The sequence below is a fragment of the Mus caroli genome, chromosome 14 (genome assembly GCF_900094665.2).
Source record: "Mus caroli chromosome 14, CAROLI_EIJ_v1.1, whole genome shotgun sequence".
NCBI classification, from domain to species: domain Eukaryota; kingdom Metazoa; phylum Chordata; class Mammalia; order Rodentia; family Muridae; genus Mus; species Mus caroli.
This window is the reverse complement of record NC_034583.1, coordinates 70474372-70492384: the sequence shown is the minus strand read 5'-3', so window position 1 is coordinate 70492384 and position 18013 is coordinate 70474372.

The following is an 18013-nucleotide window of genomic DNA, read 5'->3' as shown; positions in this document are numbered from 1 at the left end:
GGAGGGAGGGAGGGAGGGAGGGAGGAAGGAAGGAAGGAAGGAAGGAAGGAAGGAAGGAAGGAAGGAAGGAAGGAAGGAAGGAAGGAAGAAAAGGAAGGAAAGGAAGGAAGAAAGGAAGAAAGGAAGAAAGGAAGAAAGGAAGAAGGCATTCACTGTCAGACTTCTGTGTCTGACCTAACATCCTTGTGATATACTGGGATGGGGGAATTTTTGGGTCCCACCAACCCCAAAAGCTGAGGGTGTCATCAGATAGACAGCATCTGAGGCTTACTACAGAGATCTCCTGGCCCACCTCTCTGAGGTTCCTAGACACATATTTGAAAAGTGCCTTGATTCATGAGTTGTCTTCTAAAATTTTCCTATAACTAATCATAAGAATTTCATGAGGGGCTGGAGAGATGGCTCAGCAGTTAATAGCACCAACTGTTCTTCCAGGGTCCTGAGTTCAATGCCCAGCAACCACATAGCTCACAACTATCTGTAATGGTGTATTGGAAGACATCTACAGTATACTCATATAAAATAAATAAACAAATAAATCTTTAAAACAAAATAATTTGATGAAACAGTTACCACCTTGGAACATGGTATTTGGGACAACCTAAATTCATATTCCCAGGCCATGGTCACTCACAATTGGTTCTGGAAGGAACTCTTTAGTTACCTTTGCAATGAGAGCTGTTTTGGATGGGCAGAGAAGTTTCCTGCCCTTTGTGTTTCTCATACCAGATCACTGGAGTTGTCATCTTTTTTCTTGAAAACCCCAATTATATTCATACCAAATTCATCTTCAGCCACAAGGTTAGGTTTAAATAGCAGAAGGATATGGGCAAGGGACAAGACATACAAATGAGTCAAGATCTAGTCTAACCACCATTGTCTCTACTCCCACAGGTGGTCTGAAGAAGTTCTTATTGCTTGAAGAGAAGAAGGGGATCTCAGGAGGTGATCTCTTTGACTGCAGTCTCTTCTTCATAGATGACTACCCTCGTGGAATGCTGTCTTCAGGGGCTTTACCAGTCCTCAAGTCCCAGTTGACTTCACATTCAGGACAATGACTTATCTTTGCACCTTGAGTCAAAGTTAAGGAGACAAACAAACAAATAAATAAAGATGGGACACTAGGTTTTCATCCTGCTTACAGTGATATGGTAAGCCCAAGCGAGGAATCTGTGCTTTTTACCCAAAGCACCACCCAAGTTTCTGTTTCACTACTGTGAGACTCAAACTACCCCAAGAAGGAAAGCCCACAGACAATAATAATAAACCCAGAGGAAATAAAGATAATGCAGAGACGAAAAGCTCCATGAATGCTACAATGAATACCTTGACAGGTGTTAAGAGATAACATATCAGTGAAATAAAAGAAAATTCTGTCTTTAAAAACCATGTCAGAACAAGAAGTATCTATCAAGTAGAAGGTTTGTCGAATGCTGTGCAAGGGTAGCACATCCCCTGGAACTGGAGTTACAGACAAGTGTGAGCTGCCATGTGGTGTTGGGAATTGAACCCAGGTCCTCTGGGAGAGCAGCCAATGTTTTAACTGTCCAGCCCTGCAGGGGTGGTTTTTAACGGGAAAAATAGGGTGGTTCAAACTAGGGTGAGTTAGGATGAGTTGGTTGGCTCTTATTGGTCATATTAGTCAGTGTAGCCAAATAGGACATTTGATTGCTGGACCTTGGTGATCAGCCTCAGGAATGAGTCAGGCATAAGGAAGTGGACAAATAAGAGAATGGACCTTGGTGGCTAGCTTTAGGGGTGTGGAAGTGTTTATGAAAGGGACTCTAATAGATTAGCAAGACAGAAGGAATGAGGAGGGTGGAACTGCCTGCATCATACCACGTTTGCCGTGCTTGGACCTGTCAGAGCCCTTCATGGACTATACAGTAAGAACTGTCTCAAATAACAATGACAACAACAAAAACCAGACTAAACTAACCAACCAACCTACCTACCTACCTATCAATCAACCGACCAACTAACCAACTAAAACCTGTGTTTAGGGGACAGGAAGTCTTGTGTTGAATCTAAGTCTTCAAATTTCTTTTTTTGTGTCTTAATATTTTCATCCCCAAAGAGACATAACAATGGTACCAAATTCTTTGGCTAATCATGACGACTTCATCTTTTTGCCATGTCACAGTCCCAATTTTAAGTTGATCCTTCTCTGCTTTTCTCTCAGGAAAGTCACACAGAACCATGAAAAATGGGTGGAAGGGAGAGCCTCCTCATGTGACTGATGTACCACCTCTCATGGTCCATCTACCTGCCAAGCATCCTTTCCAAGGCAAAACAGCCTGGGGAAGAAGTCTTCTGCTTGTCCCATCAGATGGGAAGGGTACCTGTTGGGAAGGGCTTTTCGAGAGGAGAGAGAGAGAATGATCCCTCCCTGTGAACTGTGAAGTCCAGCTGGCAGTGGGGGTGGATCCTGAGACAAGAGCAGGGATAGTTTGATTTGTGAAGATAAAATCAACAGCATCTGTCTTAGGGCTGCTCCTTATGCCCTCCATGGGGCTCAACCTACCCTCTCCACATAAAAGCCGTGATAGAAATTGCCACAGCAAGAAGGCTTTCTGAGAGCACTGTGTTAAAAGCCATCAAAACCTCATTAAATGAGTCAAAAGCTACAGGCTCACTGCACATCAAGAAAAGGCCCATCTTCAAGGATGCCTCTGACACAGCTTGGTAAGGTCCATCTTGTCTGTCTATATGTCTCTGTTTCCATAGCATCTCTCGGGCTCCCTCTTAGCCTTGCAAAGAAAGATCCTCCCCATGTACTGCTTGTATTGTAACAAAGGCCATCTGTGATGACAGGAGCTGGCCTCATCTAGGTGGCTTGCCTGCAAGACGATGGTTAGCCTCTGAGCATTCCTGTGGGGGGTTATGTTGACTAGATTAGTTGAAGCGGGGAGATCTCCATGAAAAGTTATACCATTCCCTGGGATGGGGTTCTGCACTGTATGGAAAGGAAAAGGCTAAGCACAAGCCTTTGTCGCTCTCTTCTCCAAGCCCCAGCAGCCCCCAACAGCCTCACCAATGACAGAGGATGCCGGGGAACTGTGAGCCAAAATGAACTTTTATCCCTTACAACTACTTTCACACCAATGAAAAAAGACGACCCTTCTTCTGGATATTCAGAGGATGAGAGGGCCAGCAAGGAAACTAGAGCTGCTCTGGATGCCGTGTGTCAGACCTGTATCACTGACCAAGCCATTAGATTAAAAAAGCAAGAGCGGCATTAGCCATGAACAGGAGAAAAGGTGGGTATGTTGGTACCACTTTTAGAAAGAGTTGCCCTGCGAGGTCACTGAAAGGAGCTTTTTGATAACATAAGGGCAATGACTTTTTTTTTAAGCCTCTGCATTATAATTATGCCTTTGTGTGTTACAGGATTTTCAAATTTTTGAAATCATCTGTAGATAGATCAAACTAAATGAATGATAGCATTCAATAAGCTACTGACATCATTAAAGCATCCCAGAGTGGATAATACACAAGCTATTCCACTTGGATATTTTTAAGTTAATGTGAAATGTTGGTATAATAACAAGGAAATATGCAGTTGCACCAGTTTTTCCATATAATTTCTTTTTGGGAATGGAGGACATCTTTATAGACTGGAGAGATGGCTCAGAGGGTCACAGTACTTGTCAGCAGGCCTGATCACCTAAGTTCAATCCCTGGGTCTCACATGGTAAAAGAATTGACTCCTGATAGTATACATACACACACTAAATAAATTGCAATAAAAAACTATGTGTAATAAAAAGTCACCTTTATGAAGTAGAAAGACTTGCTCTCTTTGTTTTATGAGAGGGAAACTCAGAGACCTGGGAAGCTAAGAGATTTCCTAAAGGTCAAGTCATTATCAGTAAGAACCATGGTTGAATTAGTGTAGTGCAGACTGTAGTTTGGAGCTAGAGCATGCCCCCCCCCCACCAAGGTCCCTGTGTCACTGACTTGGTCACCAGCCAGTGGCATTAGTACTAGAGGCAAAAGCACCTTGAGTAGTAGCCTACTGGAAAAAAGTTAGGTCTTTGGGTATGTGTCCTTAGAGGGAAATTGGGACCCAAGGCCTTGCTTGTCTCTTTATTTCTCAACCACTGTGAAGTGAGTAGGTCTCCTCGGCCATGTGCTCCTGCTATGATATACCATGAAGCACAGGCCCAAAGCAACAGAGCCAAGCAACCAGGGGCTGAAACCTTTGAACCACAAGGCAAATTAAACCTTTCTTAGTCATAAGCTGATCATTGTGAGTATTTTGTCACAATGACAGAAAGTCAACTAACATAGTACTATGTGGGAAGCCACATGTGCCGTTGCAGAGTGGCAGTTGGCTACTGCTGGCCACCATGCATACATAGGCAGTAAAGGTTCTTTTGCCAAGATGAGGTTTTGAGAATTAACCAAAATTAACCAATCAGATGAGAGAGAAGTTAACCAATCAGATGAGAGAGAAGTTAACCAATCAGATGAGAGAGAAGTTAACCAATCAGATGTAGGCATGCAAATGAGGTCATAAGCATAACCCAAGCACAACCAATCCGGGTGTGGACACGCCTCTCCTAGGCCTATATAAGCAGCACCAATTCTGGGCTTGGGGTCTCTTCGCTTCTACAATCAAGCTCTCCCAATAAACGTCTGGCGAGTCAGGCACACGCAAGAGTACTACACAAGATACAAAGCACTTGTTAATACATAATATTCCATGGAACCTTCCTGATTGTTCTGGGAAAACAATGTTACCCATGAGACCGGTTAGCCGAAGCTCTGAAGGTGAGACTTTTCTTTTTCAAGGTGTCATAATAGCTGTGACTGGCTCACATAATATATATATATATTCCAATTTCCAAAGTCACCCTTCTCCCACAAGAATTCAAATCCACGCTTACTGGACTGCAAATCCATTTTAATTTCTGCTAAACCACCGATCCTTGAAGAAAATCAAGAAATGAATCTCCCTTCTTGAGTGGGATCTATTGAGCCAGACACGTTGAGAGAATTCCAAGGCTCTCTGTTGACTCTTCCAGCTCAGTGGGTATTGAAGCTAGTCTACACAAGTCAATTGAAACTGTTCTACAAATAAAAGACACCTTAGGAAGTACATAAGTATTAGCATGCCTCATGTATGTGCAGCACAGTATTTAAGATTTGAGATCCAACCAAGAAAGACCACAGTTCTTGAAGACCTACATGTATCTTAATACACCACCACTCAGCCATCCACCAGGTCCACGAGTTAAACTGAAACCTGGAAAGGCAGGCTCTAACAATGCAACTGTTGAGCAGACATCTGCGAAGTCACCCCATCACCCAAAGCGCTCTGCTCAGGCCCCCATGTGCCAGGGAGCCGTGAATGCATCTATTAACTTGACTGTCACTTTTTTTAAAATTCAAAGTTAGCTTCATTTTTGACATTGATTTTGATGTCTAGTGTAATTTCATTTTTTCAAGCAAAATTTAAAGACTGTCATTTCCACATACTTGCACCCAATGAGAAACAGCTTTAGTGACAACTTTTTTTATTAAGTTTCCTCATGGCCAAACAATAGTGCTTCATTCATCTGGATTGAAAGACAGGGTTGTCAGAAAATCTGTAAGCAGTTTCTGCCCAAATCCCCACTCGCTATGAATAGTGCCTCTGTCCAGTCCTTTTCATAGATTGGCTTCAGCACAACACTTGGCCCGGTGGGTTTCTTAAAACCAATCTTCAGATGCCATAAAAGCTCCTGGGGTTTTCTGTTGACTCTGGAAACACCATCCACTGTATTGAATCTTTTCATGCCGTGTACGGTTCCTTCACTTTCTGCATTCCTGAAATATCACAAGGTTCTGGCGTACCCAGGGTGTGCTTTTGAAAACTCAAATTGCTCCTTGCTTTTTAAACTTGGTGAAAAATAACAAACACTGCGTTTTTCTTTCTGTCAACATTTTTATTTTCCTTGAGCAAAGTAAAGGCAGAGACTAAGAGAAAACAAACCTTTACATTAAATTAGCAAAGTGGAAAGTTTTTGGGTTTTTTTTTTTTCTTTTTTTTCTGTTTTCGAGTACCCAACTCTTACGTAACTGTGAAGCCGGTTTTCTGTTTTATTTTATCTACTTCTTATGTAACTAGCTTTTTTTCTTTTTTTTTTAAATTAATTCTGAATCAGTGGAAAGTTCAGTCCCAGGAGAACCGTGAGGGATTTAAAAGAGAAAAGAATTCCTCTAGCATATGGAGCTAGCCTCTTTCTGAAAAGTCACCTTGTTGGGGGAGGTTCCTCTGAACTGCAGGAGGGGAGGGAGGTTGATCGCGTGGTCTGGTCACAGCAGCAGGGAAGGTAGTGAAGGCAGAGTAACTGGATGTGGTGATTCTCAGATTATTCATCTCTCTCTCTCTCTCTCTCTCTCTCTCTCTCTCTCTCTCTCTCTCTCAATTAAATAAAAAGTTAGGAGCCTCTTGCTTGTTCACATTTGTTTTGGTTACAGTCACTCCTGGGAGGGGCAGTATTTTTACCATCTGCAAACTGGCAGCAACGCTCAGCCGCTCCTTTATACTGCAGCCTACGTTGGAAGACGCATTTCGGTCTCTGGTGCCCTTGCTCTGCTCCTCCAGCCTTGACTTGAAAGTCACTATTCCTGCGCGTCCACGGGTGGAGGAAGTCCACCAGCTTAGCCCTGTGAACTACCGCTGAATGTTTCTACTTAGTCAGTACTTCCTCCAAGCCTGCCCTTCTGTCCAGGAATCTGGGTGCCTTGCTTCGTTTCCGTGCTCTCTACAACCTGCGGGGGGTGGGTTTTGATGACCCAGCTTGACAGATGATTAAACCAGGGTTGAGAGAGATAAAAAGTTGTTCATCCATAGTCACAAAGCTCATTGGAGGGAGAAACGGGGATTCAACCCAGGATTCCCTGACTTCAGAGCCTGGTTCATCCATCCCCGGTGTCAGTCCTTACATAATGTGTCACGTCTGCCAGGAGAAGTGAAAGGGTCGCAAGCACACAGAGCTTGGGTGTGGCGTGCCAAGGGTGTGTGGGCGGTGAGTTAGACCTAGCAGGAATCATCTAGTTCAAGCTTCCACCCCAATAAGCAATTCTCTCTACAACATCCCATCCAAATCCTTTCTCAGCCTGTGCTATAGTTATTCTAAAATGGGGGGTAGGGTGGGGTGGTAAATGGCTATGAATAGGAGCTCATGTAAGCATAAATATTCACCCATGGTTGAGTTTCTGCGGCAACATTCTGTTTGGGAACAAGCTTGCAAACAGCCTTGGATCAGAGACTTCCCACCCGCAGAGCCTGGTGCCCAGGAGAGCTGCAATCAAGATCTGCCTTCCGGGTTGCCATTTACATGCCTGCCCCGGGGCTCTCAATCTTGAAAGTGGTCCCCCAAAGGGCTGAGTAGCCCTTTTAAAAACTGAACAAACAACAAGATAAGTATAACACAAACTCGAAGAGGAATCCCTCATAAGCCCACCAGCCAAAAATCATCTGTTTGCATTCTTCTTGCTTCCTGCCAGGCCTTGCCCACATGTAAACATGAATTTTAGAGTTGTAATCAAACGCACATTCAATTTGCTCTTCTACTTTGCAATAACATTATATCATAAGCATCCGACGCTCTACGCAGACAGCATAATTACAATTTTTAGTGACTATATGATAGTCCATCAAAATGGCATGACATAATTTGCTTAACTACTCACTCTTAGCTGTTTCTGGTGTTTTCGTTCATTATAAATTACTCCACAGTGATCATTTTCGTTTTTATTGATTTTTCTCTCCTTTTGGACTGTGGCATCAAGGATTGGCATACCCTTTAGCATGACACATTTAAACGGAATTTATCTTCAGTGACGCAGCACACAAACCTGAGACCTTAGCAGGGCTGATGTTGCTGTGTGTAGTTGTTCTTCCATGGGTTTCTTAATATTTGCTGTCTAATGAGGGTGTGGTGTAAGTCCATGAAAAGCCTGCTCTCACCGAGCTGACATTCTAACAGAAACAGCAAGAGAAGTGTTCAGGTTTTGGAATATAGCTGAGTGTTGGAGTGTTTGCCTGACTAAGATTTATAAGGCCTAGTTTTTGGAGGGTGGGAGGGAGACAGGTGGGGGGGAGGAAAGGGAGAGGGAGGGGAAGGGGGAGGGGAAGGGGGAGAGGGGGAGGGGAAGGGGGAGAGGGAGAGAGATGATTTTCAAGTCTTTTCTAAACTTGTCATCTATGGTGTGTGTGTGCATGTGTGTGTGTGTGTGTGTGTGTGTGTGTGTGTGTCTCGGGGTGGGCATTGGTTGGTTTGGGGTGCACAATTCTTGCTGTTTGTTGAGTATTTGTTTTACATTGTCGGGTGTTCAAACCAATGCCTTACACATATTATGCAAATGTTCTACCACAGAAAGTCTGCATCCCCCAGGCCCTCTCCTTTCCCTCATCCAATTCTGCCACAGTCACTTTTCTTTTCATAATATGTGTTTTACTTCCAATTTTGTGTGTGTGTGTGTGTGTGCTCACACACATGAGTGCAAGTGCTTGTACAGGCCAGAGGTATCCATTCCCATGGGACTGGAGTTACAAGGGGCTGTAAATCACCCAACATGGGAGTTGATAACTACTCAGGTTCTCTGCAAGAGCAGTATACACTTTTAACCACGGAGCCATCTCTCCACCCCTTATATGCAATGCTTGGGATCAAACACAGGGTATCGCGTAGGCTAGGCAAACAGTCTACCAGGTTCTTCAAGTTTCAGACACACACGACATTTTTGTTATTGGATCTGTTATCCAGGAGATATTGGATACAGCAGTGCTTAAAGGTCCAGTTAAGAGACCACATCAGGACTGGAGAGATGGCTCAGTGGTTAAGAGCACTGACTGCTCTTCCAGAGGTTCTGAGTTCAATTCTCAGCAACCACATGGTAGCTCACAACCATCTGTAATGGGATCCAATGACCTCTTCTGGTGTGTCTGAAAACAGCTATAGTGTACTCACATACATAAAATATAGTATTTAAAGAGAGAGAGAGAGAGAGAGAGACCACATCAATAGCTCAGAGAAACTGAATGACATGCTGGAGATGTGGGATGCTCCAAGGGTTACAGCGGCATTCATAGAAAGATCATAGAGTGAAGTCTAACTCATCCAGTGTGCAGAAGTGACAGCTACATTTGTTTAGTAGCTCTTGGGGGTAGGTCAGGAAAAAATGATCCTGTCCTGGTGTTGGGTATAGGACCCTCTCCAAAATTCTCTGTACTTATGTGGCAAAATGCCAGAAACAAACAACAAAGCCATTTGGGTTGTCTTCACCCCATCAGCTTCTCCCAATCGCAATGCAACCTGCTCTTGGGTAGAAACAGATTCTCTTCCCCAGCAAGGATCACTGAGGTTGGGGCTCTGAGTCCTAGTCTTTCCTTCGTGGTCACGGCAAGTTGCTTCCCAGTAGTATCTTCCCAGTAGATGAAGGTTAAACATCTGCTAATGGCCTTACAAGTTGGCTCCAAGCATCATGTGGAAGCACGCATGAGACTTTTTTTCTTGTAAACTCTGATGTCTATAGAAGTGTTGGAAGGCAAGGGAGCAGAAAGGGGAAGCAACAAGCCGTGTATCCCTAGCTGATGCTGAACAACAAAAAGCAGAGTCCTAAAAGAACAACCCATGGGGTAAGTGCGTGCTGATGAGTGAGCCTGGAGAGTGCTGTGCTGGTCTGCTTGGATGGCTGTCGCAAAATAGCAGAGTGGCTGGCTGGAAAGTCCAGTGTCAAGGTGGCAGGGCTCTTAGTGGGGGCTCTACCTGGATAACAAACAGCTACCTGCTCTGTTCTTACATAGGGACAGAGAAAACTCTAGGGTGTATCTCTCTCTTCTTACAAATCGTGCAGTGCGGGCTCCATCCTACCTTACCTACATCTAAATTACCTTCCAGAGGTGCCTCCTTCGCATTTTGCATTCCATACATAACAAGGCTTCATTGGGAGGGCAAAGCACTAACAGAAACAGACTTGAGTCAAAGGCTGATAGGTCTCTGAGCCCCAAGACAAGAGGAGGTTTGAGGGTGAAAAAAAAGAGTTTGTGAGTCCTGGCTCCAGCACTCTGTACAACCTGAGCAAGTTACCAATTCCACCACACATTGGACACCTCATCCAACCTGGAGAGTCAGTCATTCACCGGCTATGTCATGAAGGAGTTGCCATGTACCGTAGCAAGCGTTCTAAGTGCTAGCAGACAAAAGGCAAGAATGACAGAGCAATCCCTTGTTATTGTGCACCTGGTTGGACACTAAGGTACAATCAAGAAGTACATGGTCAATCTCGCAGGCCCAGTGGCCGTGCATAGCACATGCTCTAGGATATTGTCTGTTACCCTCCATTTCACAGTGTTTCCTGGGGCTGGTCTTGTTAAGATGCTATATGAAGAGAACAAATGAATAGAAATCAGAGGCATTAACCCAGAGGTCTGTTCACACATCCCATCTGTTTGTATTTACTCTGTGGATAGAATTTCCAGGGTCACCCCCACTTGGCTCCCCTCACTGAGTAGCCAATATCTGTACACGCTGTTCAACTATTTTTCTGGGCTCCCTTCTCCAATGAGTCCAGAAGGGCATTGCTTATTTAGCAAATGACATGTTCCGAGTTATTAATACATTCCAAATATTAAAATTTCAGGAGAAGCGCTGGGAAAATCATGGCAGGATCATAATTTAGGGATGCCAGGTGGCTAATGAATGCTTAGTGCCCAGGAATATCTCGATTCCTCTGCCCCTCTCTCCCAATTAACAAAAGCACTGATGATCTCAGGGCTGTTTCTGGCCAGCTGGGATAAATCAGCCCCCTGGCAGCTGCCCAAATGATATATTTTAAGGGCGCAGGCCATGTAGCTCTCTATTGCAAAGCAATTGGGGTCATTCTGTTTGCATATGGATTAACTCACTGCGCAGGGATCCTACCCACTTACGGTGCCCTGCCCGCTGCGGCTTGACACTCAATAGCTATTCAGCAATGATAAAGAGGAGGCCAACCTATCGACCTTTCAGAATGCTCCCCGTATTCCTTCCTCACCATTTCCATTTATATTACTTTGAGCAAAGAGTACTCAGTTGGCTTCCCCTATCGAGTTGTACTGTCCCTATTCTTAGAAGGAGTGTTCCACAACTGACAGAAAAAGATAGCCAGGTGAACCTGACTGGAGGAAACCCCAAGGTCCAAGCTGATGGGGTTTGCAAATTGTCATCTTGGATCACTATTCTCAGTGATTCCAAGGCAAGAAATATGCAAGTTAGAATAGATTTGAATAAACTATTAATTGGACGTGCTGGTCTCTGGGGGAACCCAAGGCAAATCCCAGTAAACAGGCGCAGGTGCTAACTGTTTGCTGTTAAGGACGTCCTGAATATTCAGTCTCTACTCCCAGAAGCAATCACCTGTGACACAGAGGAGGCAACTGTCTTAGTCCCTGTTCGGTCACTCAATAAACATTTGCCAGTGACCTAGTGGGCTATGCACACCATATTAAACAAGAAAAGACTGCAGAGAGGTCTGAGAAGAGCCTTAGTAAGCTAGGAGCTTGGTGGTTTAAGAAGGATTAGAAATCCACAAGAGAATACAAGGTCATCTCATTGTGCAGTAGTGTGGCTTATTGACCCAGATCTTGAATTTCCCGGCTTGTTGTAATGCTTTATTTTCTATGCCATTGTCCGCATAAGTCACTGAGATATCCCAAAAGTTCCTTTTCTGTCCGTGAGTGAGATAAAAATCTTCTTGTCAAACACTGAGTTCTGAATTTTATACTAAAGCTAACAGCCACTGGCCACTTGAGCATTTCATACGGTAAGAGGACAAGCCACCCAAAACTCTGCAGTGGTGGCCCACAGGAAACATGAGATCTTTCAGTGAGGTTGGCCGTCCTGTGGTTCAGCCATATGCTTTTAAGAACCTGGGCTCTGCTCTTGCCTGTATCGGTTAACTGACTAAGCACCTGCCCCACGAACAGCGGTGAATAAGACACAATTCTGAATTCCCAGAAGCTCACATGATGAACTCATTCAGGAAAACAGACGTATGAACTGGTGAAGAGGCAGCCAGGGAAACGGCCCAAGCTTTCAATGTACTTGAGATTTGCCCTTTGCCCTTTGCACTCACAGCTCAGGGAACCGCAATGAGATCTTAAGCAGAAGTGTGGGAGCCTGTAAGCTGTAGTTTAGAAAAGTTGATGTCATCACAGCACGGAGATGGGCAGCAGAAGTAGCCGGTGTTACATTAAGCCCCATAGAGAGGCATTTGACAGGACATTTGTTATGTCTTCAGTGCTGGGACTTATTCTAGGGCTCTGTTAGGCAAATGCTCTACCACAAAGCTATGAGCACTCTGACCCTTTCTTTTATTTTGGCTAAGTTATCTTGGCTAAGTTGCCCAGGGGAGCCTTGAACTTGCAGCCAGTGCCCTTGCCTCAGCAGGTCTGTGCCTTTGGGCCCAGCTGTGAATTCAGATCTGGAGAGAAAATGTGTGCTATGAAGGCCATAAGCCAAAAGTCACCTCAAGGAGAAATTTGTCCCAGCTATTTCCCCAGCCTCCCATCAGTACAGCCTGCATACCTTAGCACACCCTGACTTTTAGATGAAGAGAAGACAGCTTGGAGGGCAGAGGCTAAAGTTAACTTGAAATTCACCTCTCCAAGCAGTCCCACATAAATTCAAAAAGACCCTGAGTTAACTCAGCTAAAAGGAAGAACCCTGCTTTGATGATTCCAAAAGAAAGGTAATAAACAAATTCCTAGTATTTCTCTTTGGAGCTCCGTTTTTTTTTTTTTTTTTTTTTTTTTTTTTTTTTTTTTTTTTTTTTTTTTTTTTTTTTGAGCTATATGTACCATTCACACAGTATATATATATTTTGTGTGTGTGTGTGTGTCACCAATGTGAAAATGGTCTCTCTGTGCTAACTGAAAACAACCTGGGCAGCAGGAAGTGAGAGAGAGAAAACAAATAGAGCCCATGGGGTGGCACAACAGAAAGGGGAACTCTTGGAAAAAAAAGCACAAGAAGCTAATTGTCTATGACAGCCCCTGCATCAGTGCCCTACATGTCCCCAAAGGTTGTAGATGTCAGTGTTACCAGAAAAATCTAGAAGTGGGGTGGGGATACAGCTCAGTTAATAGAGTGCTTACCTAACGTGCATAATTCGCTAGGTTCAATCCCCAGTGCTACTCAGACTGGGCATGGTGTAATCTCCACCCTTGGCACAAAGGGGGCAGGATCAGTCATAAATCACCCCAGTCATCATCTGGGGTGGAGCCTCAGAAGACCCTCCCATCTATGCTGGGATGCTGTGGTAGATTGATACTGTGGAGGTAAGCACAGCAGCTCTGAGTTCATGAGTACAGCTGTCATGTCCCATCCAGAAGGCAGCACTACACACAGCCACTCCCCAGCCTCTGGTTCTTACATTCTTCCAGTCACTTTTTTTTTTAAGATTTATTTATTTATTATATGTAAGTACACTGTAGCTGTCTTCAGACACACCAGAAGAGGGAGTCAGATCTCATTACGGATGGTTGTGAGCCATCACGTGGTTGCTGGGATTTGAACTCACAACCTTTGGATAGAGCAGTCGGTGCTCTTAACCTCTGAGCCATCTCTCCAGCCTTCTTCCAGTCACTTTTATGTGATATTCACTGTGCCTTAGAAGGTTAATATAAATGTCTCATTCAGCTAATCACTCAATAATCATTTATTCTCTGCGTTGTTATGAGTCTCTAAGATCAGTTACAAGTCTGCAGTGACTGTTGCCCACTGTAAAAAAGTCGCTTCTAAGCCAGATGTGGTGGCACATGCCTTTAATCCCAGCACGCAGGAGGCAGAGGCAGGTGGATCTCTGAGTTCCAGGCCAGTCCAGTCTACAAAGTGAGCTCTAGGACAGCTACTTTTGAAAAACCAAAGCCAACCAAACAAACAACAAAATAAACAAACAAAGAAACAACCAACCAAAGACAAGGGCTGTGATGGGCGCTAATCCATGGGTAAACATAAATAAAGGTTTAGAAGGCAGTTAGAGAGCATGCCTATTTAGCAATACAACAGTAGTAGGCCTCCTGACCAGGGCCTAATACTTCCCCAGCCATGAATTTTTTACCAAGTTTACAAGTTTACAGGACCAGGCATTCATTTCCCACAGTGAAGTGCGCTCCAGTTAGGAAACAGTTGGTCACACCTAGTGCAGTGGTGCCACTATTGTTTCAGTGAGCACATGGTGCCTGGCAGGTCCTTCCATGACTATAATCTTTGTATTTGCCCCTCTGCTCCATCAAGCCACCATCATGACGTCGTTCCTGCCTATTCTAATTTATTAGCCCCTACTCACCTCACAGACCCCTCTCCCTCACTTACATCCTAGAAACGCCCAGACTCTGACATTCTGGCCTTGTCAGTACTTCCTTTAACATCCAGATGCCCCTAACGCCACCCACCCAGTGTCTGCTGTTTGCTTGGTGCTGATACATACTGGTGGTCTCTAATCCCAAACAGTCATTATTCTTGTGAATTTCAGACTGTGCTCTTCATGTAATAGTTACCAGCTTCTCCCACACTTCACCAGCCCCCACCAATCCCCAACCTCTCATGGCCGCAGATGCACTACTCGGCTTCTTTATTGACACTACCAAGTGTCATACCACCACTTAAATCTTCATGGCTCATCTCCGGACTCGGCATTTTGTAAAACATTGTTCTCCATTACCTTCTGATTGGTCAAATAAAGAGCTGAACAGCCAATAGCTAGGCAAGAAAGGAAAAGGTGGGGACTTCCAGGCTGAGAGAGAGAGAGAGAGAGAAAGAGAGAGAGAGAGAGAGAGAGAAAGAGAGAGAGAGAGACTCAGGTGGGGATCAGGAGTGGCCACTGGGATATGGATAAAGAAGGCGGTGCCAGAGCAAGACCATGTGGCTGGGAAGTAGGCCAGACCAGTATTGTCAGGTTAGAATAGCTGAGTATCTGCCTAGCTATAGTACCTGAAGCTCTTGATAAATATAAAAGTCCTGTGCATTATTCAGAGCAAGAGCAGGCATAGGAAAGCCCACACCTTTTTGTTTTGGTTTTGGTTTTGGTTTTTTTTTGGTTTCTCTGTGTAGCCCTGGCTGTCCTGGAACTCACTTTGTAGACCAGGCTGGCCTTGAACTCAGTAATCCACCTGCCTCTGCCTCCCAAGTGCTGAGATTAAAGGCATGGGCCACCACCGCCCGGCAAAAGCCCATACTTTTACAAATGATAGTGAGAAGAATAGTTAAGGAATAGTGAGGGAAAAAACAAAAACAAACAAACAAACAACAACAAAAAACCAACCACAAATAGGATGGGATCCAAGGGGGGAAAGACCTTTTTTAAAAAATGTATTTATTTATTTATCATATTTTTGTGTATGCATATATGTGAGGTATATCTCTGTATGGTACATATGTGCGTATGTGCATGAATGCACATGTATGTAGGGACCAGAGAAAGAATGTCTTCCTCTATCATTCTCAACCTTGCTCCTTTGAGAAAGGTTCTTTCCCTGAACCTGGAGCCATGATTAATGGCTAGGCTGTCTGCTAGCCATTTCCACTCCTGTCTTGCCTCTCTCAGTGCTGAGTTATGGACATGCTTGTCACCGTACTTGACTTTTCTGTGGGTCCTCGATGCTTGTACAAGCAAGTACTCTTGACCATTCAGCCATCTCAATAGTTAAGTCTTAACACGGTCTGGAAGAACCTATCAGCTGAGGTCACGCCTCGCTCTTCAGCCTCATTTCTGCGTGTCCTTTCTTCATTCCGGACAAGCCAGGTTTTCTTGCAAATATCAAACTCTTCAGCAACATCCTAGTCTTAGACTACGCAGTCTCTCGATGCTTCCATCTCCCACCAGGTCTCAGCGTCGAAGCTACCGCCGCCTTAGTCGGTACTCATATCCTCACCCGGTACAGATTAGGCAGGACAGAGTCTGCTGTGCGTCAGGACACTGCTTAGCACAACGCAATGGCCTCCTTTTGTGACTAACTTCTCAGTGAGCACCTTCCCTGATATTTGATAAGTTTCTTGCAATCGGGAGCCACATGGCCTCGCTAGTGACATGGCCCCATTCCAGTCACAGCACCCAAGCTGAAGGCAGAGCTGGATTCTAACAACGAGCCTACACTGAGTCCACTAGCCCGGTGGCAGCGAGGGTCAATCCACGGAGCAGGTAGTTAGTTATCTGACCCAGTTCTCCGTGAGCCCTCAGCCTTGCCTCCATGTTGTTTTCTATACTGTCATTCATGAATCATATTCTACAAATACACGCTTGAACTTAAAAGTGTCCAAATAGACCATGTTAACAGCACAAGCTCAGAGGAGGCAGACTGCAGTTCCCACCCACCCACCCTTCTCACCTCAGCAGCTGCTCTCTGCAAGTTTGAGCTCAGGTTATACAAATGTAGCAAAGTCCTGCTTTCTCCACCCAAATCTCACTCCACTCTCTCCTCAAGGACTCCACTCTCTCCTCAAGGTCAGTGTGTCTCCAGTACATCTGGTCACCGCTTGCTCGCTCGAATCTCTTTCCTCAAAGTTCCCCTTCTTGCTTGCTATGGGTCCAATTCTCTTCTGCCATATTATTATTAATATTAGCATTATTAGCATTATTAGGATCATTAGCACTAGCATTGCATTATTATTATTATTATTATTATTATTATTATGAGTCTAATTATAGCCCAGGCTAGCCTTTCATTCCCAGGGTAGCAGAGGGTGACTTTGAACTCCTGGTCCTACGCCCCCTGACTTCCTTCATCAAGGTTCCTGGTCTTCTCTTCTCCAGGCTGGAGTTCTTAAGAGAGCTGCTCCATTTTCAGCCTTCTCCTCCCACCCACTCACTGTTATTTATTATTTTATTCACTCATTTTTTGAATAGCTAATATGTGCTTCCAATTCAGAATTTAAAGCATTACAGAAGATGTACAGCGAACCGCTGCCCTTTCACCAGACTCCCAGGACCCACGATCATCCCAGAGGCAGCCCGCTAAGTCCAGCTCCTTCTTTAATCTCCATAGATCATATACATATATACTTATAGGAATTTTTATACTGAGGTATCTCTATTTTTTCTATCTCTGGGAGGGTTTTCCATTTAAAATATTTTAGAGGTTGTCTAATGTCAGTATATGCAAAGCTACCTCATTCTTCCAAGTGGCTGCCGAGGTCCCACTGTGAGGTTACGGCTTCAATTCTCTCTGGACGCTAAGGATCTTTCTATCTTTTGTTCTAACAAACATGTGACAGTGAGCATCCACCTTGTGAGTGCTTTTGCAGAATAAAATCCACAGAATGAAATTGCATTTTACATTTTGAAATCAAATCGTTCTCCGCAGAAGTCGTACCGTCTCATCTACCCACAGCAAGATATAAGAAGGCCTTGTTTCCCCCTCAGACTATGCAAGACTTTTTTAGACAACTGGTTTTTTTTTTATTTTTGCTAGTTTGAAAGGTGAAAATTAAAATTTTAAACCTTTAAATTTTTAAACCCCATACACATTTTATAATGGTCACCCTCTCCTGCCCCCTTCAAACTCCTCCTGTACCCCCCACATTCCTTTCTCAAGTTCATGTCCTCTTGCTCTATAATTTATATGCATGTGTGTGTGTACCCTAGAACCTGTGACTACAGAGGTCATAGACCCTTGAATCCATTTGGCTAAACGGATGTGATATCCAATTGTCTTCTAAATGCTTACCTTCTCCGTAGATCAGTGTGGCTCTTCGCCCTCGTCAAGAAGCATCCTCTGGCAGCAGAAAGGGAGCCATTACAGAGAATCGCACAAGGAGTTAAAGTGCAGAGACTACGTGAAGGTCTGGAGCACGTCACCAAATCAGACAGCCTAGTGCGGTCCCATACACTGGCTCAGAGAGCATCTTGGAAGAAGAGGTGGGAAGATTGTAAGAGCCAGTGGCTGGGGAGGACTGCTGGAGATAGAGGCTGGGGAGGACAGCTGGAGCCAGAGCCTGGGGAGGACTGCTGGACCCAGAGCCTGGGGAGGACTGCTGGA